This window comes from Rattus norvegicus, chromosome 2 (genome assembly GCF_036323735.1).
Source record: "Rattus norvegicus strain BN/NHsdMcwi chromosome 2, GRCr8, whole genome shotgun sequence".
Lineage (NCBI taxonomy): Eukaryota > Metazoa > Chordata > Mammalia > Rodentia > Muridae > Rattus > Rattus norvegicus.
Window position 1 is genome coordinate 128,542,995 of NC_086020.1, and position 27,118 is coordinate 128,570,112.

Here is a 27,118-nt window from a genome sequence, read left to right on the forward strand (position 1 = left end):
CATGCTACAAGGAAATTTTGTAAGAAAACAAAGAAGTAATTTTTTTCAAAATTTATATTTCACAAACTGGTGGGGTCAAGTGGGTACAGCAGATTCCTCTAGGTTTATAAACTGGTATTGGCTGCTTATTTGCTGTCTGTGAGATTTTGGATTGAAATAACTTAAGAATTCCAATACTAATCATATCCACCCATGTTTTTCTGGCCACTGAAGCTGACCATATCACAGCCACTCACTGACTGGCTCTGCAGCAGACACTCCAGTTCCTGTGCTCTGTATCATCTGGCTGCTATGCAGCCTCATTGCTAGCCATGGTTGTTGATTTCAGTTACAGTTCCATGTGTCTTTGCTGCACGTTGGCACTGTCCTTCAATATAGCTGTCACTGTTTCTTTGTGGGTGATCAACCTAACATCAGCCTCTCTTGTTTCTCTCCCATCAGGGCCAGTCTCAATATGAACTGTCACGGGTTGAGTGAAAAGAAGTTGTTGATATTCTCCATTGCTTTCTAGAGCAGACCTTTCACATGGAGGCATGGTCTGTGGTACTCTGCATTATAAACTCATTGTGGTCATAAGTTCCTGAGAGACCGTGGTTGAAACCATAGCCCACAGTAATGTCACTGTGTTTTTAATAGTCCATTGAATCTGTACTATAAACATCAGATCTAATCATACCAAGGTCTGGCTGTCTGTTTTTTTGTTTTTTGTTTTTTTTCATAATGACATGTACTGGGCTGTGCCAGATCAGTCATAGACCCCAGGCCTCTCCAAAGACATGACTTTCAGAGTTGAATCTGAGTATTACCTAACTTATTCCTCACTGCTCTTGAAGACTTCTATATACCTGTTCCCTATTCTGGCCTTGTACCTACCTAGAGCTTTCTTATCTCAGTTTTGTCATGCAAACCGAATGGAGGCCTCTCCTGTAATGTTACCCTCAGAGTCAGTAGGTAATATGATCCCATTTGGCATTTTACAATCCTAAGAAGTACCAAATAATTTCTTCCTTTGTACATCCAAATGGGAGTCCCTGAGGCCTCACAAAGCCAGAGTAAAGTGGTTAGCATTTATTGAATCAATGTAATACAACACCCAGTCCATCTTCGTTATTCATGACTTGAGCACCAAAATATACCAGTGTCCTTTATTTTTCCTGTCCTTTGTCAGAGCCAATTTTATAACCTCTTCTGACAGAAGTTCAACACAAGTTGCCCCACTCTACATGCCTTCTCTATTATAAATAAAATGAATGCACATGATTCCATCATAAATTGTGCATACAGGAAATTTTAAATCTCCTACATTCTATTTTTTATTTTTTCTATTTTATTAATCATTCCATTCATTTATATATCAAGTGATATCCCACTTCCCAGCTACTCCTCTACCAACCCCCATCCCACTCCACTTTGCATGTATGAGGGTGCTTCCCCATCCCACCCTCTCCTTCCCCACCACTCCAGCATCCACCTATGCTGGGGCATCAAATCTCCACATGACAAAGGGCCTCCCCTCCGTGTCAGGCAGGGCCATCTTCTGTCATATATGTATCTGGAGTCATGGATTCCTCCTGGTTCACTCCTTCATTTAGTGGTCTAGTCTTTGAGAGCACTGGGTGGTCGAGCCAGTCTATGCTGTTCTTCCTGTGGGGTTACAATCTCCCTCAGCCTCTCCAGCCCTTCTGTCAGCTCCCCCACTAGGGTACCTGAGCTCAGTCTGATGGTTGGCTCCAAGCATCCACATCTGCATTGGTCAGTTTTTAGCCAGACCTCCGAAGAAACCGCAACACTATGTTCCTGTTAGCAAGAGCACCTCTTGATCACAGCAACAGTATCAGGTTAGGTGTGCGCAGACATGATGAACTCCAGGTGGACCAGTTCCCGGATGGCTCTTCCTCCAGTTTCTGCCATTTTTTGTCCCTCTTCTTCCTTTGGATAGAAACATTTCTAGGTTAAAATCTTTGAATTGGGTGGGTGGCTTCAGCCTTCGACCTGAGGCCATGCCTATCTACTGGAGTTGATCTCTGCAGGTTCTATCTTCCCCTTCTCTGTGCATTTCAGCTAAAGTCATACCCGTTGGGTCCTGGAAGTCTCACATTTCATTGGTTTCTGGGACCCTCCAGTAGCTATCCCTAGTTCCTCAGCCCACCCTGCTACATATTTAAGTTCCATTTTCTTACCCTCTGTAACTTTCTCACATCCCCTTCAGTTCCTGATACTGCCCCCCTTTTTTCCTGCTCCTTCTCTGTCCCTCCCTGGTTCCACTTTCCCTCTATTTCCCACGATCATCTGGTTCTCCCCTCAATTCAGGACCGAATCTTCCTTCCTTCTAAGCTTCGTATGCGCTGTGGGTTTTATCATGCGCATTGTGAGCTTTTGGGCTACTACCCACTTATCAGTGTGCACATACAGTGTGTGTTCTTTTGTGACTGGGTTAGCTCACTCATGAAGATACTGTCTGCTTCCATCCATTTGCCTAAGAATTTCATGAACTAATCGCTTTAATAACTGAGTAGTATTCATTCTTCTGTTGAGGGAAATCTGGGTTGTTTCCAGCTTCTGGCTATTATAAATAAGACTGCTATGAACATAGTGGACCATGTTTCCTTGTTATATGTTAGAGCATTTTTTTTTTTTGGTATGCCCGGTAGTGGTATAGCTAGGTTTTAGGTAAAACTAGCTCCAATTTTCTCAGGAACCACCAGACTGATTTCCAGAGTGGTTGTACCAGTTTGCAATTCTACAAACAATGGAGGAGTGTTCCATTTTCTTTACAATCTCACCAGCATCTGTGGTTACCTGCATTTTTGATCTTAGCCATTATGATTGGTGTGAGGTAGAATCTCAGGTTCGTTTTGATTTGCAATTCCCTGATGACTAAGGATGCTGAACATTTCTTTATGTGCTTCTTAGCCATTCAAGATTCCTCAGTTGAAAATTCTCATTTTGGCTCTGTGCTTGCTCTAAAATTCTAAATAATGTACATTGCCTATGAACCTCAACTTCTCCTGATATTTAAAAAAATGCAGAGAGCTCCTGGGAAAGTACAGGTGCATCTCTTTTTAGTTCTCAATCTTCAGGAAGACAGGGCACAGCTTACATTAACTTTTGAAGTAGAAATCAAATGACAGAATTAAGTTTAACAATAAAGTAAACTCTGTAAATAAGTAGATGGGATTAAATAATGGACATTTATACAATGAAGCATTATTCAACTGTTAATAACCAAGATCATGAGATTTGCTGGCACATTTATGGAACTAGAAAAAAATCATTCTAAGTAAGGTAACATAGGTCCAGAAAGACAAATATGGTATGCATTCATTTATAATTTATATTAGTCACCGAGTAAATAATAATTATATTGCAATCCATACATCAAGAAAAGTTAGGTAAAGAGGAGTACTATAGGGAAGAAGCATGGATCTGGCTGAGAAGGGGAAATGAAAATGATTTTACAAGTAGACTTGGGGAAGTTGTAAGTGGAAGAAGGAGGGATCAGGTGTGGGAAAATGATGGAGTAGAAGGAAAGAGTATGTGGAGAGATAGGGAGAACGGGGGTGGTGTAGAAACCTAGTGCAGTGGATACTGCCTGAAATATATGATGGCGAACCTAGTGAGAACTCCTAGTAAAGTGGGATGGAGCCTAAACAGGCCATTTCTTACAGCCAGCCAAGGCTCCTAGTGTCAGGATTGGGTTGGATTTGGCAAAATTTTTGATAAAGGGAGTCCCATGGAGATCCCCAAATCAACCAGTCTGATTCTAGGACAGAAGGTTGCTGTCTACAAATGTACAGCCAGCCCCCACTGCAGAGGAAAACATTCTCACACCTCATTAGACATAGAGATATCAAACTTATGCTTGCATAAAGTCTTCACCTGGACCTTCTGGTCTCTTTAGAGTGGGAAGGTACTTTGTAATCTATCAAACAAGAAATGTGGACACCAACCTGGCCACCAATACTTTGACTTACACTCTGTCCTGTCTGCAAGGTGTGCTGAAGTAGAGGTGGTGCAGAAGTTGTGGGAGGAGCCAACTAATATGTGATTTAATTGAGGCCCACTCCATAAGAGTGAACTTATGTTTGACACTGCTTGGATGGACAATAACTAGATACCAACTAGCCTAGAGACCTAGGGCAGAACCCTGCATGACTAGTCAAAATAAATGAATGAGTGAATGAATGAGTGAATGAACAAATGAATGAATGAACAAAATCTTATAAATATATATCAATAAACTGATTCCTAATGATATTCTGTTATAGTCATAGATTTGTTTCTTGTCCAGTTCCTCTGGAAGCAGATAGAAACAGATGCAGAGATTCACAGCCAGGCATTATTTGGAGAGAATGTCTAATGTGGAGGTTTCCATCAAATCACTCCCTTTGAACTCAGGGAATTTTGTAAACTATGGGGAGGAAAGACAATAGGAGGATAACAGGAAAACATGCAGTATTGAATAAACTAAGCCAGGCTCACATGGTTTCACCAAGGCTGAAGCAGTAAGCACAGAGCCTGCATACAAGGTCCTGCACCATGTAAATATGTTGTGACTCTTAGCTTGGTGTTTTTATGGGAGTCTGACCTGTGGGAGCAGAGGTGTGTTTGACTATTTTGTCTGGTCATGAGACTCTTTTCACCCTGTTGGGTTTCTGTGTTCAGCTTCTGTATGCTGGTTTTTTGCCTTGCCTCATTTTATTTTGTTTTATATTTTTAGGTTGTAGTTTCTTAGATGCCTGCTCATTTGAAAGTTTCCCACTCGACTGAAGGGAGACAGAGTAGGAGTAAATAGGAGGAGAGCAGAGTTAGTGGGTTGGTGGGGGAGCTTAGAGGAGTAGAGGGAAGGGAAATATTCTTGGAATGTATTATATAAGAGAAGAATCCATTTTCAATAAAACAAGAAAAATAAATTAATAAAAAATGTGCTTTCATTTCCAATATATGGAATACTCATATTTTTGAGACTTTCCATACAATGTAATTTCATTTTTTTTATTAACTTGAGTATTTCTTATATACATTTCAAGTGTTATTCCCTTTCCCGGTTTCCGGGCAAACATCCCCCTCCCCCCTCCCCTTCCTTATGGGTGTTCCCCTCCCAACCCTCCCCCCATTGCCGCCCTCCCCCCATAGACTAGTTCACTGGGGGTTCAGTCTTAGCAGGACCCAGGGCTTCCCCTTCCACTGGTGCTCTTACTAGTATATTCATTGCTACCTATGGGGTCAGAGTCCAGGGTCAGTCCATGTATAGTCTTTGGGTAGTGGCTTAGTCCCTGGAAGCTCTGGTTGCTTGGCATTGTTGTACTTTTGGGGTCTCGAGTTTTTAAATGATAGTTTCTTGTAACTTCAAAGCCTGTGGTGTGCTATGTAGTAGAAACAAAGTGTTAAATTTTCAGGGGCTTCAATATACTCTCTTATTTATGTCATGTTAATGGATTTTAAGTGACTACATTGATGATGCCAAAATACATTCTGTTTCATGAATTTAGTTACTCATTACTAAAGTTTTAACTTGATCATTTTAGAAAAATTTTGTATCTTTACAAATAATGTATTTATCACATAGAATTCAATACTGATTTATTTTCATTTATTCATGTCAATATGAAAATATTACGCTTGTTTAGTACCAGTGAAGCCAAAACCAAAAAAGTCTGTGATATAAACTGTTTGCTCTCTAAGAAAATATACTATAAGTTGATATTTTATAGGACTTACTTACATTAAGTCACAGCTACAACATTGAGAAACGACCACTAGCAACAATGTTAGATGCATTAAAACTTTAGTAAGTTAAAGGTTTCAAAGGAACACCATATCTCAGCTTATAGGAATCCATAGTATGCACTTCCGATAGTACCTACTATGCAAATATATTCTAAATGTGGAACTTAACATTACTCAGAATTTACTAATTGAAAAGTCAGATAAGGTAAAAACAAACATGCTTAATTTTCATGTTACCCATCAGAAAATCACAGAAGGACATCTCTGTGACATCAGCTGGCAAAGTGAATAGTTTCCAGGAGCATAGGGTGGAATCTCAATTATAAAAAGGAAGAAGCACATGGTTTTTGAAGTATACTAAAATAAACTGTTCTTTGGTTTTCCTAGGGGTAAAAAAGGAAGCCACGTGGACAATATCAAATAGCGAGACAACACCTCTTCTCATGTACATTGATGCAGTTTAGGAATCATTGACCATTGTGTCAAAATACAATTGTTTACTGAAGATGATGATGAAATTTTAATGAGCTCAGTTACATGTACATCAACCTCCATTTTATATGACCATATTTGTTTTATCTATATAAGTAGAATCATTAAAATAACAACTTTGCAGTGTGTGCGTGAGTGCATGCGTGTGTGTATGTGTGCATGCATTTGTGTGTGTATCTCTCTTTGTTTTCTGTCTGTCTGTATGTCTGTCTGTCTCTCTCCCTTCCCCTCCCTTCCCCTCTCTCTCTCTGTGTATTTGTGTGTGTGTGTGTGTGTGTGTGTGTGTGTGTGTGTGTGTGAGAGAGAGAGAGAGAGAGAGAGAGAGAGAGAGAAAGAGAGAGAGAGAGAGAAAGCAAGTATGCACACATGTGCATGCACTGACAAATGCATGAACTTTAGTATTTAGGAGTTTGGTGTCTCCTTCACTGAACCGGAACCTGGAGCATATCCTTAGATTAGATCAGCTGCTGGGCCACTGAGTCATTATCTTCCACCTGGATCCCTTGATCCACCTGGACCTCTTGCCTTACAGCTTGGCCTTGGGGTTCAGACTACTTTGCCTAATATTTCACAATAATTCTGTGGACACAAACCCAAGTCTTTATGTTTAACTAACGAGTACTTTACACACTGATAAATTCTCCAGCACTGAAATCATCTCTTTTTTATTTCTTTCTTGTTTTAGAAGCAATATTTTGTTTTTATTTTTATTTTTTTGTGGGACAGTTTTTATTTAGTTTTAATTTGGGAAAATTAAATGATGGAATTTTCACTGTTTCATAAATCAATTGTATAGAGCAACTCATTTCTTGAAAAACATTTGACTTTCTCCCATCTCCTTAAAAGCAGTACTAGGAATACAAATAATACTCAATTATATTCACCATACTTTCTTTTATATTCTCATGAAAATAGAAACATGAAATTATGATGATTGCCTATGATACTATATGGTATTTAATAAAGACAAAAATAATTCCCTTTTAATATGCATCAGTGACTTTGGCAGTCCTATTTTTCTTTTCTTTTATTGGATATTTTTTATTTATTTACATTTCAAATGTTATCTCCTTTCCCGGTTTCCTGTCCATAAACCCCCCAATTCCATCCCTCATCCCCCCTTTTTCATTCCCCCTTTTCCACCCATCTACCCAATCCTTTTACCTTCCCCCGATATTCCCCTTTACTGGGAGATAGAACCTTGCCATTACCAAGGGCTGCTCCTCCCATTGATACCCAACAAGGCCATCCTCTGCTACACATGCAGCTGAATCCATGGGTCTGTTCATGTGTACACTTTGGATGGTGGATTAGTCCCTGGGAGTCCTGGTTCATTGGTATTATTGTTCTTATGGGGTTGCAAATGCCTTCAGCTCCTTCAATCTTTTCTTTAACTCCTCCAATGGGATCCCTGTTCTCGTTCAATGGTCAGCTGTGAACGTCTGCCTCTGTATTTGTCATGCTCTGGCAAAGCCTCTTAGGAGACAGCTATATCAGGCTCCCATCAGCATGCACTTCTTGGCAGCAGCAATATTTCTGGGTTTGGTGGCTGTATGTATATGGGCTGGATGCACAAGTGGGGCAACCTCTGCTCCAAATTTTGTCTCCATATAGCCTCCTATGAGTACTTTTGTTATCAATCTAAGAAGGACTGAAACATCCTCACTTTGGTCATCCTTCTTCTTGAGCTTCATGTTGTCTGTGGATTGTATCTGGGGTAATCTGAGCTTTTGGGCTAATATTCACTTCTCAGCGAGTGCATAACATTTGTGTGTGTGTGTGTGTGTGTGTGTGTGTGTGTGTGTGTGTGTGTGTCCCACAGCATTGGCATGGAAGTCACAGGATAATATGGGAGCATTGCTACTTTTCCACCAGACCATATAAGTCTCAGTACTTGAACACAGTTTGTCAGGCTTAGTGGCACGCCTTTTAAATACTGAGCCATCTGGCTAACACCATTTTATGCTTTAGAGTACAGTGGTCACTGATGCATCTGTTCCTTTAAACACTTTGCACCCAGATTCCACATGACAGGTTGTAAGCAAATTTTCTTCACACTTGTCTTATGCTGTGGTCTGTTCTATATGGTCAGTGGATCATTATCATATGGACTTCTTAAGATAGATTCCAAAAAAGGAAGCAGACTAGCAGCATACTCAAAGCATAGAATGTTTAATTTATTCTGGAAAATTATGTAAAACCATTGATTTATTCCAGAAAAAGACTGACCGAACAAAGGCATAAGACCAAGAACATATTGATGAATCGATTAGCTAATTGTAATTAATAAGAGGAGCAAAAGTGATTCAGGCCAGTAACTGCATCACTGAAAGCCTGCCCTATGAAGAATGGTGATACCTGAAGCCTGCACTGTGGAAGTATTCTGAATGCTTGTAGGTGGCTCACACCATGGGGGAGTCGCCTCTTCAGCACACTTTTGTTCCTTATATTGCTTCAATTATTGACTTCATGAGTCTCTCAGGTTTGGTTGTTTCCTGAGTCTTGTTAGTGTCCTTTATCCTGCCAGAAGTTTATTTCAGAGACTAATAATTAACAACATGTTAGTGGTGTTGCTGTGTCAGGTACATATTTTTAAAAGCTACAAAATCCTAGTTAATCAGAATGGTTTACCAATTGTTCATGCTCCTGATGTTTCTTACACTTATTTAGCAGTTGTGGTCTTAAACTATATGCTGACATCATTTTAACAGATCGAAATAAAAACAAAGTAGTACAAGGACTTTATAGAGGATATTTGATATTTAGTAATAAAACACATGGCCTTATGAATTATAAAACCATTGTTAAGTTGAATGTTCATTTTTTAATAATTTATAGACAATACCAGTCGTGTACCAAGTTCAATTATGTTCAATCTTGTCCCTTTTGACTTAAAGAAGATAACACAATTTTACATAATATTCAATAATGATCTTGTAAGAAATCTGGTAATTAAAATAAAAGATTCATTCTCTATAGACTGCTGTGCATTTTTGGCAAGCAGCTCTCTCAATCTGTGGAATGGTTAATTATTCTTTATAGGATTATTCTAATTTGATATATGACAAATTGGGGCTTTTTGACCTAAGTATATTTCTCAGTTAAAAATTTGTAAATTGAGAGAGCCAAGCATCCAGTATGGATATAATGAAGTAGGATCAGCATTTTCACCCCTCTTTCTAGAATGATTCAACATGTTTGGTCCTAATGAATTCTGAGTCAATAAATAATTTTATAATACTTTTGGTAGCTTTTTGGAAAGACTAGAAAATAAAACCATAAAAAGTTGACTTAGTGGGTCTATATAACTTTAGATTTCATTTGTTTGTTTGGTTTTTTTTTTTTATCATTCTTAGAATGTATTTACTTAGGAATTTAAGGTATACCTGAAATATTATGAATTTAAGAAACTTCTGAAAGTAATCAAAGGAAAATTGATGTATGCACCCAAATTGTTTTATAATCCTTCTTATATACAATTGCACAGATGAAATTAGAATTAAGTTCTAAAGCTTACTATCATTGATTTTCTTTATATAATACAAAACACTATTGTTGACAAATTGCAAAAATCACATTACTTGGATATTATCTCATCATAATTATTGATGGTTCATGTGCTACTCTAAAACCTATACTCTATATGTATGCATAATGTAGCAAAATTTCTTGTATGTACTAATCACTGAGTAAAATTGTTCATTTTTTTGTAATTTAACAATATCAGTAATTTATCTCAGTAAATTTATACTCCACAAAATGTTCACACAATAAACTCAGAGCCAATTTATGATATAAACTGCCCACCTAGATAAGATAAATTGACCTATAAAAATCCATCTTTTAAGAAATATTCATTACTATCTGTGGCTATTTAAGGCCACAGGGACCTAGGTTGTCCTTTCCTGCCACCATTTTGATTCCTGTTCTCGTCCCTCTTTCTCCCTTACCAAAACTCTGTCCCTGCCCCACTTTCTCATTGTCCAATCACAGGACCTGCCCCTCTCCTGTATAAAGGCAAAAATCTACACTTCATCCTTTCTGTCTTATTAAAAAAGAAACTTTTCTCTCAAAGCACGGCTATTATCATTTTGTAATTTACAAAGTGCAAAATATAGATAACACCCTGCCCATCATTTCTGTCAATAAAATAGAATATTTTGTTATCTATTTAGCTTAAGAAAAGCTTAAAATCTATATGTTGTTATGTCTTGGCTAGCTTGAATGCTATCTGATGACTATCCAATTAAATATATTCTCTCAAAGTTAAACAGCCTGGGTAGGCTATGAAACTAGAACTAGTCTTCAATCCCATAAAAAATCTGAGAACTACCAATACTATCTGTAAATATAGTAAGCCTACCGCTTCCAGACCTGACACAGGTAGTAGAGATAATTGTCTACCTGCACAGCACCCTGTTAGCAACACGTAAGAGTATCAGTCTTTGGTCTTCTGGCCTAGGATCATCTAACACAGAATTTTGAAGGGCTGATTATTCTTACATGGCGGAGATTATTCATCAACTATTCTGCATAGTGTGTCCTTTTCTTGACAATATTTTGTCTAATATGAAATCAGAAATTTCTACCTAGTGGCTACCTAGCCACAATGTATTATATCACCTCTGAATCCACAAAAGAGTAGCTGCTAGGAACAAATATGTCTCAACAACAAAAGAATAATAAATAACTTTAAATGTCACATTTTGTGGATTTCTGACATTTTTGAAAACCATATAAAATAATCTGGACTATAGTCCATTCACTACTCTTAAGAAATTATCTTGAAAACACCCTAACAATAAACTTGGAGCCATGAATTTGTTATCTGGCCCTTAATTTCTATGTTTAATCATCTCAGATTAGCTTTAGTGAGGCTCATCATCAGAATGCAGAACTGGCCTACTTGAACTCCTGATCAGGGACTTTCAGTCTGGATCCAGTCAACACAGACATCAGACACTACAATAATCATTGGTGTGACCTTCTTAAGGCCTAATAACTCCCTTATTTTTCCATAACCACCCTCTTCAAGATATTTCAATGCCTATGCACATCTTGAAGAAGTTATTGAAGAGTCATCACCCTGATTCCCTGAACTTTGGAAGGCTGGAGGTGGTTATTCTTACGTTGTCATTCTGGAGAATTTAGAAATGGTCATAATTTGACAGGAGGAATTAGTTCAAGTTGATCAGACTGCAATAATCTCATTTGGTAGAAATCCTTATATTTGTTACTAAGCTGAAGTTATAATCTTTCATATTGGTATAGAATTTATTTGATACAAGTTTAAGATTTTCATTGGTATGAATTTCTTATTAATTTAAAATTGAGATTAATATTGTTACTTACATACAGGCATTGTGCCTATACAGCACATTTAAGAATGCAAGGTTAGACCCAGTCCTATAACTGTTATTAAAAAACTAACCTGAGATGATTAAACTTGTTTTTAAAATGTTGAAACTGATCAATCACCCGGAGATGTCTAAATAATTGAATTTTTTTTCCTTTAATCCTGTTTTACAGTCGGTTTTCATCCTTCTCCTGGTCTGCCCCCACCTTGTTCCCCACCCCATACCTCCTTCCCCACACCTCTGACTCCAAGGTTTCTCCCCATCTCCCGACTCCCACCTCACTAGACTTCCCCACTCCCTGGGGCCCACGTTTCTCTAGTGTTAAGTGCATCTTCTCTCACTGGGGCCAGACAAAGCAGGCCTCTGCTGTATATAAATGGGGAGCCTCATATCAGATAGTGTATGCTGCCTGGTTGGTGGCTCAGTGTCCAAGAGATCTCAGGGGTCCAGGTCAGTTGAGACTGCTGGTCTTTCCATGGGGCAGCCCTCCTCTTCAGCTTCTTCCAGCTTTCCTCCAATTCAACCACATGGGTGCCCACCTTCTGTCCATTGGTTGGGTGCTAGTATCTGTATCTGACACTTTATTCTGCTTGTTGTGTCTCTTGGAGGGACTCTGTTACTGATTCTGTGGTATGCTTGCAGACATGAGCCTAGACTTTATTTACTGTAAGTTCTTTTAGTTTATTCTTTTCCATGTGTCTGATTGGTAAATCCTCCACAAAGAGTGACATCTACACAGCAAATTCTGTGATGTCAGATATGGATGGAAAAGAACATTAACAGGACTAGGCGGAAACTACCTTATGAACTATGGAAGATAAAACCAATAGTATTACAGAGAGACTTTATTATAGTTGATTAACTAAGTAGCTTAACTGTCAATTTTATTTTGTACTGCCTTAGAAAAATTAATACTAAAGCTTACTTGGAATCATTAAAGGCAAAGTCTCTAAATAACAAGAGTCATCTTGAAACAAATATATAAAGCTGCAGCCATGCCAACTTCTCCATACATTTTGAGACCTACTACAAAGCCCAGTAACAGAAAGAAAATGAAAAGACCAAACAACAATAATAAAAGACCAAACAACAATAAAAGTCAGATCATGATACTGGCGAATCATAAAGGCAACATCTGAATAGAAAGGAACAGTGACTTCTTAACTCAACAGAGGCCAGACTTGCGCTGGCAAAAGGACAACTACTGTAGCATACAATGCTGAGAACCTGAATCTTTTCAAGCAGGATGCTGCTGAAACATAACCCTCATTCTTCATTCTGTACACAAATCCACAAAAAAGCACATCAAAGGCACAATGTGAGACCAGATGCCATGACACAATCATGAAAAGCTTCATAGAAATGTGCCACTCACTGGTCTTGCTAAGAAATTTTTTAATGTGACTTCAAACCTCATGAAACAAATGCAAATGAAAGGTGTGTGTGTCAGAGGTGGGATGGAGGAGTGATTAATATAAAACAAAAAAACCTTCTGCCCAGGAGAAATGAAAAAACTAAGTAAACAAACAAACAAACAAACAAAACAGCTAAACTATAGACTGAAGGAGCTGAAGGGGTTTGCAACACCACAGGAACTAAAATATCAACCAAACAAACACCACCAGAGTTCCCAGAGACTAAACCACCAACCAATGCGTACACTTGGAAGGAAACATGACTCCAGCCACATATGGGGCAGAGAATAGCATTGTCCAGCATCAGTGAGAGGAAAATCCATTGGTCTTGTGAATGCTTGTTTCCCTTGTATAGGGTAATGCCAGGGCATTAAGGTTGGAGTGGGTGGATAGGAATGGGAGCATCCTCATAGAATCAGGGAGAGGGGAGAGTGGGTATGGGAGATAGGGGAAAGGGGATAACATTTGAAATATAATTACACAAAATATCCAAGAAAAACAAACTATTTAAAAAAAGGAAAACTTGCCAACAAATAATGCAATTAAAATCAGTAATTGATCTGATTAGATCTTTATTTTCTTTTAAAATTATTTTATTGTATATATATGGATGATTTGTCTCTGTGTATATATACTTACCACTTTTATGATTGTGGCCCAAGGAAGCCAAAAGAAGGCGCAGAGGGACTTGCAGATGATTAGAAACTGCTATGTAAATGCTGGAAATTGAATCTGGGATCTCTAGAAGAGCTACACATGAGCTGAAACACTGAAGTATCTCTTCAGCACATAATGAGATATTCTTTCCTTTCCTTTCCCACTCTTCCTTTTCTTCCACCCTTCTCTGTTCCTCTTCCTTCCTTCCTTGCTTCCCCTTTCTCTCCTCCATTCATCTTTTTTCATTTTATTTATTTTATTTTTCAAGACAGTTCTCAACATAGCCTTGGCGCTTCTGGAACTCACTATGTAAACAAAGGTGGCAGACAACTCCCAGAGATCCATCTGCCTCTGCCTCCTTAATCTTTGCATTAAAGGGTTGCATTACTATTCCTGGATAGAGTTTACTTGAAAAAAGATGCAAGAATGTTTGTCTTATAAATGTAGAAGTGCTTATCATTAAACAAGGAAACTCAGATAAAACTATGAAGAGATAACATGTCATCTCAAAATGAGTGGTTAATATAAATATCAAAATCAAATAGCAAACATTGTGCTTGAGCATCTAGGTATTTAGAGCACTTTCTAGTTTTGAAGAGGATCACATATTAGCTCCCAGAAGACACAACTGGCAAATCACGACTGTCTGTATCTTTAAGCCCAGGACATCTGATACCCCCTTCTGCCATCTGCAGAAACCTATGCTTACAGGTTCATAAAAAGACACATACATATAGACTTAATTTAAAAACATAATACAGAATGCTAATAAAGGTGTGAACAAAGAACTAATGTACTGCTGATAGTAATTCAAATTATCAGCACTGACATAGTGGAAAAGTTTGAGAGTTCCTCAAAAAACTAAAAGTAGATCTGGGATAGGATCCAACTATATGCCTTCTGGGCATGTATCCAAAAGAAATGAAATCATCATGACAAAGATATCTTGTAATTCCATAATTTACAATTCCTAAGACATAGACTCTGTAGAAACCCATTTGTAAATGAATAAAGAAAACTTGGAGATTATACAAAAAATTCAGTCTTATACATGCAGAGTAATGAATAGAATTACAGAATTAAATACTTTTTGCTAAGATCCATAAACTATGCATAGAAATATAAATAACATTTGGTCACTCTCTTACATAAAGTATTATTGAAAGTAAATAAATCCTGAGTGTATTCGTGGGACAGGGAGGCTAGATATGACTAGTTCACTTTCTATGGACAATATTATTTAATGATCTAACATGTCATTCAAAACATACTACTGTAAACTTTTGTTCATTATATCAATGACAAAATATACAAGGGAGGCTAATAAGAACCAAAGTTTAAAATCAAGTCTTTATGTGATCACAGCTGTATAACAATCATGATTTGGAAAAAATATTTTCAAACTGAATTAGTTTTATACATCTGTTAGAATTTTAAATTCTGATATATCTTTAATAGGTATCAAAACTTCAACTATACAAATTATATATGAAAAATTATATCAATTTGGGAAATTTTTAAATAAGTCTATAGAATAAGGAACTTATAACACATCCATTTAAATTTGTTTTCCAAAAATTGATGTGATTTTTGTCTTCAACTATTTATTCTAATAAGATATTATATGAACCTGATATGGATGTCTCCTGAGAGGCTCTTCCAGAGCCCTACTATTACAGATGAGAGTATTTGCAGCTAACCATTGGACTGAGCATACGGAGCCAGAAAAAGAACTGAAGGAGTTGAAGGGGTTTGCAACCCACAGGAAGAACAATAATATGAACCAACCAGACCGCATCAGAGTTGCCAAGGTTTAAACCACCAGCCAAAGAGTACACATGGAGGGATCCATGACTCCAGCCTCATATGTGGCAGAGGATGCCATTGTCCAGTATCAATAGGGGAAAAAGCCCTTGGTCCTATGAGGGCTCATCTTCCCAATGTAGGGGAATGCCAGGGCATTGAGGTGGGAGTATCCTCATAGAGACAGAGGGATGGGGGATAACATGTGAAATACAAATACACAAATTATCCAAGAAAAATAAAATTAAAAAAGATATATAGTAATGACATTTTGTTCTGCATTTTTGCTGTATACAACTCTAGACACAGTAATACTTAGAAAATATTTTCTATTTATCATTTTCTACTATTTAAATCATAGGTGCAATAAGTCCTTAAATATATTAATTATTGAATTAACAAACTGTATTAACTTCTTCAAAATATATTAAGGGATGATAGCTTTGTTAATTTTCAATATCTGAAACAATGTCATCTAAGCAACCTCAAAATTTCTAATCAGAACTCCTCATCATTCAGAGGAGAACCAGAAAATTATAATGCTTCTGAGCATTTTCTTTAAAGGTTCTGAAATTGTATTACTTATCAAATGGATTTATCTTATTAACTGTCATGATTTCCATGCCTATAAAAGAGAGAATTTAATGCCATATTGGAATATGTAAATGCATTCCAAAGCCACTATAATAAATATAATGTGTACAAAGAAAACATCACAGTCAAAAATAACACTATTAACATAGTTTGTTTAAAACTAGCTGGTAAATGAAAGTTTGGCATTTTGCCAGAAACAATAAAGAGCAAGTGACACATTATAATTCATCTAACAAGTCTGAAGAAGAGATATCCATTTTCCTTGTGTAAGACACAATGTTGACTATGCAGCATGTTTTAAATATAAAACAAAGTTTAAAAGAAACCTGTTTGAGGCCTCAGTATGAGGCACAATATAATTCAACAAGCTTGAGAAAACTGCTATTGCTGGAAAATATATTTGAATGATTTGTATGCATCTTCAAGATTTTATTAAACATACATAAGCAAATTATTCAGATTAAATCTAAGTCTGAATATTTCTTATTGTCATCATGTCATAGTTTTCAAGAGAATCATTATATAGTCAACATCACTACAGTTTTAGATCACCTTGGTTTTGCAATCATCATTTGCATAGAAGTTTTCAGTGTACCTTCAGCTGCAACCCTAAGTCAACTTTACCATGTGTAATTGTGCAGAAGAGAAAAAAATGAAATTTAAAAAAAGAAAATAAAAATAAATGAACACCAGAAGCCAAAAATAACAGAGATGTGAATAGGGTTAATGTGATTCACAGAAAAGTTTTAATGATATGGATATGAAAATGTATAGTATTTATGTAATTATATATATATATATGTATTTATATTTAGATATTACAATTCAGACCAATTCCCCTTTTGCTTTTATTGTTTTTTTTGTTTGTTTGTTCAGTTGGTTTAGAAATGCAGGTTTTGCTTTATAGACCGAGCTAATCTGGACATAGTTTTGCTCATCACGTTGTCCGAGACTTGTAGCCAGCCTCCTCCTACCTTTCATATATTGGAACATGTCACTACCCTGCCTCAGAAATAACTATTTTGGATTAAGGAAGAATCACTGAAATTATCAAGTGAAAAATAACTAGATTTTTATTTATTCTCTATCAAAATATTCAAAAGAGTTCAAATTTGAAAAAAATTCAAATTAATTTGTCAAGTAAAAATTTCCTATCATAGGATTACTTATGTATATTGTTCACCAGTCTACATAGTAAGTTGTATATTTGAAAAAAATTGAACTTTAAAGTCTCATCATGTGGGAAAAATTATTGAGAATCTGCAGCATCTTACTTTGTATAAAACCCAAATACTAATGTTGAAGACTGGTCTCACAAGCATAAAGTTTGAGGGAAGGTGGTAATAAGCTCATATGTCTGCTCCTTTCACTAGCGCAGTCCTTATAATAACTGTGTGCATGAGGATGAATTGCATGTGGCTGCATAAACACATATCACCTCTTCCATATTCACCATCTGCTAGGACTCAGCATTATAAAGGCAGATGATATCATAACTGGTAATCCTGCCCCTACCTACTTACTGGAGATATAAAATATAGTGTTTACATAAAAGAGGGGACCAAAGAATATAAAGCCTAATTATAAAAATTGGCAGGCTGTGATTTATGTAGCTTTCCCCCTATGCAATAATCCTTTCTAAATAGTATAAAATCAGGGTATCATGGGGAGAAAATAACAGGATATGTAGCTCAGTTCCAAGGAGAAGAAATACAAGAAGTATATTGTAAGTTACAAAGCAAGATAAGGCTGTTTGTAGAATATTGCCATGAGTCATTAAAGCAATATTATTTCTAAAAGTTCTGAAAAGGGTAAAAAATCTAGGCACACCATTGAAAGACTATACAGCCAAATATAAGGATCATATATTGAATTATTTAGATCCAACAAACCATAGTGTGTGAAATGCACAGCCTATGTTAAAATGAATATATATATATATATATATATATATTTCAGCACAGGAGAGTTTATTGAGCACAATTAGACTATTTACTAGAAAAAATATGTTTCTTTAACATACTATAATTCACATTTATGCCTGTCATATTTATAGCTATATGAGATCTTTGAACAACCAACCAATGGAGAACTCTCAAGTAGGTTGGTTGATATGGTTATATTGGAACAAAGTAAAGGGACCATCTGATTCATGACAGTTGGACCACCCTGAAAGAGAAAATGATGATACAAGGTTTGGAAAAGAAAGATTATGAGCACCCTGGACTTGGATTTCTCTGAGATTGGAAATAAAGACTAATTAAAAGATAGAATCTGAGACTGATGTGTTGAATGATCTGCAGGTTAGCAAGAGAGTCTGAGGCTCACTATGAGGTGTAATCACAACCCATAGTGGGATAAAGGGAAAAGATTCTATTTAGAGGTCAAATTCTTCTTCTCTCTCTCATAGCTTCATACCCTGGAATACACAACTAATATTTTCTTATTATTTGTAATAGCTTTAATTGCATATGATCATATGTTTTACTATATCTTATCCATATATATGATATTTTCATCCATTGTTACCCCATGTTTTCTTTTTATTCCCAGTAATCAGATTACTCTGTCCAACTATGCCTCTGATACCTTTATAGTGTGTGTGTGTGTGTGTGTGTGTGTGTGAGAGAGAGAGAGAGAGAGAGAGAGAGAGAGAGAGAGAGAGAGAGAGAAAGAGATAGAGACAGAGACACAGAGATACACACAGAGATTGAAACAGAGACAGAGGGAGACAGAAATATTCAAGAGTTTTGTTAAGCTATTTACATGAGTGTGGTGGGCTATTTTTAGGACCATGTGATATTAAGCAGTGGCTTTCGCATTGAGGATAATGTACCATCCTTCCTCATTATTCATTACCTGCACATAAAACTTCAGAGTGTAGCCAGACCCATTAGGTTTAGAATCTCATACAATAAGTACAGCTACCAGGAATGCAAAATTCTAAGTTTAATTCATATCTGAAAGTCTGAATTCTACCCAGTTGTCTTGCTATCTCTGGTTCTATAACATTTCTTCTGCTACTCATTCAACAACATTCCCTGAGCCTTAGAGATGGGAGATGTTAATGGATGAAAATGGTTATAGTAACAGATGAATATTGAAATGGGACATATTCAAGATACAGATAGAATTTGGAATTTTCTTGACAAGATTACTTTTTTTCTTTGAGTTGCATTGTCAGCAGTTTGCCCAGCCATCTCAACCTGATAGGAAGTTTACAAAGCTTTCTCATGCTGAGTATTTACATTTGAACCTCTCAGCTTAGTCTCCTTATTATGTACATTTTAAATATATTTAAACTGTAAACTGTGACATCAAGTTATACAAGCTTTCTTCTATTAATATCCTGGGAAGGTTTGCTTCTGATTGCATAATTAATAATCACTGATTTTACTGACTCTAATGATTTCTGCATTCTTCTTGAGTTGCTTCAATGCTTCTGCTATATTAGACAATATTAATCATTCATTACTCAATTACTGGAAGATGTTTATTTTTTTTCTGTTTGTTTTCTTACTCTTGCTTAGTCACAAAGAAAAAAAGAGGCAAATCTATTATCTTTTTACAGATTTTCGTCATCTGACCCAGGAGTGGTTCAATTTACTTATTGAAAAGTTGATTGTACAGGAGGAGATTATGTTGGTCTGTTTTAATGCAAGTGAGGCATGAAGGTGGCTGGCTGCTTGGAATTTGCTCTCCTTTAGGTCTTGCTTTTTCTCTTATCATCACAGTATGTATGAATCTTAATACTCTTTTTGTCTCCCATTTTTTAAGTCTCTGTGGTTATTTGTGATAGAATAGGAGACTTGGTTAAATCATTTAGTTTTTGGATATTTTTGGTACATCTTTTTATTTTCATCTTTCCTGTTATTGCTGTTATTGTGTGCTTCCCTAATGAAGGAAAAACAAGGGTTTTATAAAAGTAATCCCCAAATGTATCAAAATACAATGCATATAGGCTTCACCCCACTGGGCAACAAGTGCTCTCACGTGTAGATAACAAGTGCTACAAATACTGAAGTATATTTCAGCCAATCTTCATCTTTTAATGGGCACATTTATAGTTAAAAGTGTGGCTTGGTTTGTTAAAGATCTATTAAATGATTCTGACACACCTAGAGATTTCCAAGGTCAAAAATCCCAGAGGGTGACTACTGCATCAGAGGCATTTCTAAGGCTCATAAATGAGATCTTAAGAAACAGGTCTGAAAAGCAACCTAACTACATCACTTACCTAATTAATCTCTGCCCAACAAGCCTTCTTGCTCTGCTTGAATTCAATTCTTAATGTAGAAAAATAATGTTAACTGAGGCAGTGGCCACATTTTAACCTTGAATTTTCTTTTGCAGTTTCCTATGCACTTTTCGTAAAGAACATCAAGGGGCTGGGGATTTAGCTCAGTGGTAGAGCCCTTACCTAGGAAGCACAAGGCCCTGGGTTCGGTCCCCAGCTCCGAAAAAAAAAAAAAAAAAGAAAAGAACTTAAAAAAAAAAACCTAGGAAGAACATCAAAAGTGTCTGGAAATAATTCCAGGGAGTGATTGCTAATGAACTTCTTTAATCTCCAAGTCACTCCATTTTTGACTTGGAAAACCAGGGCAAAACCTAAACATATTAAAATATAGTTCACATAGAAAGAAGGACTAGACATGCCCAGCAATATTTTTCATTGCATCAGAATTTCTATATTTCAGAAAGACCATCCTTTTTAATGAAATTGCTAAGAACTTAGGAGGCAAACACTCAATTTAAATATCTAATCTTCAGTGGTAGGAAATGAATAGTTGAGGCTAATTCAACCAGTCTTTACTGAGAATAGTTAATGGTTAGTGAACCTACCAATTTTTAAACTTGATATGGAATTTCCATTAATATTGCAAGAGGTTTTAATATTTTCTCATATAGATTCTTGTTGATTTTTTGTAGGAATAATAACCCAGAACAAAATCAAATTTGCTTACCTCTAATTCTATAGATTAATCAATAAAGATATTGCTTAAATCCATGATCTATTTACAGGGAGGTATTATGTGTTTTAACATATGTATTGCTTCTGTTTGTTCTATGAGATTGATTCTATGTTCAGTGATAGGATGTGTTTCAAGGGGACATGCTAAATAGTGATAAAGCAAGATACTACCAGGTTACTGTGTCCTCTGCATGCATTTTCATACAATTGCACATATATATGTTTACCAAAGCATACAAGACATGTGCAAAAGTGCATGCCCATTCACACAAAAATGAAAATGAAGAACAAAACTAGACACCTTAGTCGCTTAATTCTTGAAGCCCATGGTCATAGATTATATTGTAAACAAAGTAGGATTCTGGAGAGACCTTTAGCTGGAAAATGGCTGTTTTTCCTCTGTCTCTACTTGGTCTGTTACATATGCAAACAGAAAGAATGGAAGCTCACTGCCAACACTTGTTTTTCCTCATAGGAGGTACTATTTTACTATACTGTAGAGCAAATACAACTTCAATTTCTTACATTATTTCCCTTAAGGGCCTCTTTTAAATTGCAACCACATCACGGGTTGCAGTTTTAACAGGAACATTCAAAAGTGAACATCCTCACCTGTGTGAAATACACAGCTCCTTTTATCTTCATAAGAGTTAAAGTTAAAGAGAGAGAATTTTTGTTACTGTTGCAGATATATTTTTGTTGTTGCGCCTCCAGTATTTAAGTTACCTCACTACTCTCATATTTTTGAGAATGTATTCCGTACTTTCATCATTGCGATGCACCCAATCTACTCTGCATAATTTCTATCAGTTTGTATGTTAATACTTGGCTCTCATGACTCATAACTCTTCAATGTGAAAATAAAGATACAGTTTAAGTCGGCACATAGCTAAATCATTTCTACTGTAATGGTATCTTGAAATATGATCATCAGGGCTTTTAAGATCATTTGCTCCATTCTTCACAAAATTGAGTGGTGTGATGTGTTTCCAGCTCCTTAAACTTATTAATAGATCCCTGAAAGTTTTCAATTGTTGAGAGGCAAATGGCACTCAAAGGGGGAATAAGGGCTTTAACCATAGCTTTGATGTGACACGGGATTGAAGCAATCAATAAAGCTCTTAACACTGTATTTTCGCTTTAAACAAAATGCTAAAGTTTCAATTCTTGTATTATCTCCTGCCAGTGATTGTGCCAGATTGCATATTGATAGTTGTCCACCAGGGCAAATAAGTATTATCAGTTAAAGCTGCTTCTAAGTTCAAGCAGAATACCACAGATCAGTCTAGTCACAGGATGGAGATTTTCTTTCTTCTTTTTTCTTTAAATTTTTCTTATTGTATAGTTTATCTATTTACATTTAAAATGTTATTCCCTTTCTCAGTACTACCTTTTCCCATCGCCCCTTCCCTTGTTTCTATGAGGATGCTCCTCTTCCCACCCACTCCCACCTCAACACCATGGCATTGCCCTACACTGGGGTTGATGGGGAGCGTCAAGCCTTGCCAGCACCAAGTACTTCTCGCATTAGTGCTCAACAAGGACATCCTCTGCTACATATGCAACTGAAGCCATGGACCCTTCCATGTGTACTCTTTGGTTGCTGATTTAGTGCCTGGGAGCTCAGAGTTTTTCGTATGTGGCAGCTTGCTTCTAAATCTGAGCTCATTTAACTTTTTGTTGCTATGCTTCTACATGGCAAAAATAAGCATTTAAAAATTTACCAGGTGTTTTATTAATAAACTTATGGTATTTTTGGAACTATATGAAGGGAATGATTAATTTGGTCTTATTTTAAATTTGTACCACATAGAATCCTTTGATTAAAAACAGAACTAATACAGTTCAATACTACTGTGCAAGTCTTAAAATAAGAATGGACTTTAAATAGCACTAATTGAAATATTTTCTTATGCATAATTAAATGTCATGACACCACATCATATTGAATAAAAGAGAAAAATGGACTTCAAATCAGAAGGTTTGAAATCTAATTATTCTATCTTAATACCTAATAAAATATTTTAAAAGTAATTTGTATGCAGATTTTATAATCCTGTTTATAGCAATAAATTATATAATGTATATAGTACATATTCCCAGAAGAAAATTATATGTGTTCTTTCTCTTAGATTCTAAAGTAGTAGGCAGTTATTTCTCTTACATCTTAGAAAAATAGTAATTTTAAAACATTTTAAAGAAATTAATTGTATTAATAATTAGTTTTATTCCATAAGAAATATGAAATTGAGCTTTGTTCCTTTAAGAACTAACATATTCTTGAAGAATGCATTTGCTGACACTACACATGCTAAAAAATATCAAATTTCATGATAGAAAAACATGAAATAGAAATGGGATATTTTGAAAAAATTCTAAATATTACAAGACAACCTAATATGGGGTTGAGACATTTTTCACCTTTAATTCTCTATGTGTGCATGTCTCTATTGTGGTGATATAATAATATCAATCTGATCATTTTCTTCAAAGTTTCTATAATTCTATATCTTAAAATTACCAATACACATAAGAATTTAGCTTAGTGGTTTCCAAGTTCTAGACTCTGCTCTCACAAAATAATCAACTTCTAATGGTAGAATTTTACTATAATCCCATTAATTGTGCCTGGCAGAACATTACAATAAGTTTCATTAACCTTTATATCTACATAAAAGGAGAGAAAGTAAAGCATGGCCGAGCTATGGTGTGGAGACAAAGTGAAGTGAACGCTGGAAACTGTAGCTACAGGAGAGTAAATGAGCACCGAATGCCATATAACACACAAAATAAAATGGAGATTTATATCAAGCTAAAATGAAATTAGTACTAGAGAATTGTGAGGCACCGTTTTCATAATATAATTTATCAGAATGTCCTCCAAGTCAAGTGTGACCTATATAAGATGTTGGTCTCCTTTTGACCATTGTGGTATCTGATAGCTTTCTATATATGGTGTAATAAATCTTATATCCAATTAGACACTGGACTCTTTAGGGACATAATATAAGGGGCTCTTGACCTCTGACCAGTGCAGGAACCCATGGGAGAAATATGAAAGTATAGTATTTGCCATCCACAGGATCGCTTTGGGGAACAGAATTCCACAGGTTGTTAAAATTCATTTGTACTATTGTCATCTAATAAGTATCTGCAAATAGACTTTAGGGAAAATAGTATACATAGAAATGCAGTTGCTTTCTTTGAGTTCTACTACAGCAATGTAAGGCTTGCTTGGATTGGATAAATAGATTTAACATTCTTGTATTCATATTTGTATTCATGGTGCATACAATAGGTATACAATGGGGCTGGACACTTCTCAAATTCCAGGAGATTTCCTAAGTTTAAATCATAGAGTAAATCATCAGAAGCATTACATAAGAAACAGTAGAGGCTCAAAGTATATGTATGAGTATATGTTTAACAAATTTTATATGTCTAGTAAATTCAATAAGATTCTCATTTAAACTGTACCTTAATAAAAAAACTCGGGAAGAGGGGATGGCATAGGGAGTTTTTGGGGGTGGGGTGGGAAAGGGGATGACATTTGAAATGCAAATAAAAATTATTCCATGAATGAAAAAAGATTAAAAAAGAAAAATATAAATATAAAAACCAAAAATGACTAGTCCTAATGTTATTTGAAGCCAAAAAGTACATTTTGTGTGTGTGTGTGTATGTGTGTGTTTGTGTGTATGTTTTTATGTACATGGACATGTGGTGTGTGTGTGTGTGTGTGTGTGCGTGCATGCGTGCGTGTGTGTGTGTGTGTGTGTGTGTGTGTGTGTGTTTGTCTGTAATTGTGTGATGTGGATGTTAGAAGACAATCATGTGCTTCAGTTTTAGCATTCTCTATTGTTTAAGTAAGGATTTCTTGCAGTTCAATCTCTACCCACTAGACTTAACCTTTTGAAATCTCCTGCTTTCCTGTTATCACACCATCTTGTAAATGACACACTGTACTTACCAATGTGCCCCTTTACATTTGTCTTGGTTCTTGCTGTATGAACTCATGTCTTACTTCTGGAGAGGCAAGCACCTTAACCACCAACTGAGCTCCTCAGTACTAGTGCTACAGGATTTTTATTAAGTTTCAGTAACTTGTCACCAACACAGAATATTAACATAATTGTGCTATATGATTTGATCTAGGAATGCCACCAATCAGGGCTTACCTGGTACCACTGGCAGAGCACTTAAAATTTCAGAACACTTCATTCATTTGGATAAAATCTTTGATATGTTACTTGTCAAATATTATATACTGCCAGATAGTAGAAGTTTTTTTCTTATAGTTAATGTCTATGAAAAGGAAGCATCCACAAGTACACATCAAGAAATCATTGGTATTTACTGAGCTCCAGGTTTTTCACAACTCCATGTATGTGTGAGAGAAGCCATCAATAGAGATTCAGAAAGGCCAGATGTTTCTTTAAGTCACACTGTGTCTCTATCTTTGAAAGAAAATGTTGTCTATCCCATCAAATGAAAATCTGTTGTAATTCAAAGAATTGAGAAATAATAAAATACAATGTTCAAACACTCAGAACAAAACTTGTTCCTATCTTTAGGAGGAAGCCTCATGTTAATTTTCTATGATATGGTTTAACAAAATTCGAAGTGTAAATTCAAATACACCTGGCACCCACAATGCTGGTAAGACATAATTTCATCTGTTATATGTTTTGGGAAGGGTAAATTAACCATATAACAAGTCCAGATTAATAAAAACAACACCACATAAAAAATTGTGCAATAATTTATCCAATTACAATACAGTAAGAAATTATCTATCTCACAACTCTTACATTGTTAATTGTTCTGTTCTTTTTTTTAGCCTCACAGCTCTTGCATATCATACATATGGCATATTGTCATTAAAGCTAAGGAAAGGATGTTTATCTTTTTCACTGTAAAAGTTCAAAGGACCTGGAGAATTATCTGACATACATGAAAATAATTAGCAATATTTAAAGGATGTAAAATAATTGCAAGAAATACAAGCTTAATAAACATTTAAATGGTATTAAAATATAAGCCACACCATAAATATGCAGTCAGAAAATGTAGTTAAAACAGTATGTTTCTATTACAGAACAGCACCTAATCCATCGCTTCTGTTCTTTTCTTTTTTTTTTTCTTTCTTTTTTTTTTTTATTAACTTGAGTATTTCTTATATACATTTCGAGTGTTATTCCCTTTCCCGGTTTCCGGGCAAACATCCCCCTCCCCCCTCCCCTCCCTTATGGGTGTTCCCCTCCCAACCCTCCGCCCATTGCCGCCCTCCACCCATAGACTAGTTCACTGGGGGTTCAGTCTTAGCAGGACCCAGGGCTTCCCCTTCCACTGGTGCTCTTACTAGGATATTCATTGCTACCTATGGGGTCAGAGTCCAGGGTCAGTCCATGTATAGTCTTTAGGTAGTGGCTTAGTCCCTGGAAGCTCTGATTGCTTGGCATTGTTGTACTTTTGGGGTCTCGAGCCCCTTCAAGCTCTTCCAGTTCTTTCTCTGATTCCTTCAATAGCTGACCTATTCTCAGTTCAGTGGTTTGCTGCTGGCATTCGCCTCTGTATTTGCTGTATTCTGGCTGTGTCTCTCAGGAGAGATCTACATCCGGCTCCTGTTGGTCTGCACCTCTTTGCTTCATCCATCTTGTCTAATTGGGTGGCTGTATATGTATGGGCCACATGTGGGGCAGGCTCTGAATGGGTGTTCCTTCAGTCTCTGTTTTAATCTTTGCCTCTCCCTTCCCTGCCAAGGGTATTCTTATTCCTCATTTAAAGAAGGAGTGAAGCATTCACATTTTGATCATCCGTTTTGAGTTTCGTTTGTTCTAGGGATCTAGGGTAATTCAAGCATTTGGGCTAATAGCCACTTATCAATGAGTGCATACCATGTATGCCTTTCTGTGATTGGGTTAGCTCACTCAGGATGATATTTTCCAGTTCCAACCATTTGCCTACGAATTTCATAAACTCGTTGTTTTTGATAGCTGAGTAATATTCCATTGTGTAGATGTACCACATTTTCTGTATCCATTCCTCTGTTGAAGGGCATCTGGGTTCTTTCCAGCTTCTGGCTATTATAAATAAGG

General features: G+C 36.3%; 1 pseudogene; it reads right to left on the bottom strand.

Annotated features, from left to right (window-relative positions):
• Nucleotides 1-176: 176 nt before the first annotated feature.
• Nucleotides 177-11,842, bottom strand: Hnrnpf-ps1 (heterogeneous nuclear ribonucleoprotein F, pseudogene 1; annotated as a pseudogene).
• Between the last annotated feature and the right edge of the window lie 15,276 nt (nucleotides 11,843-27,118).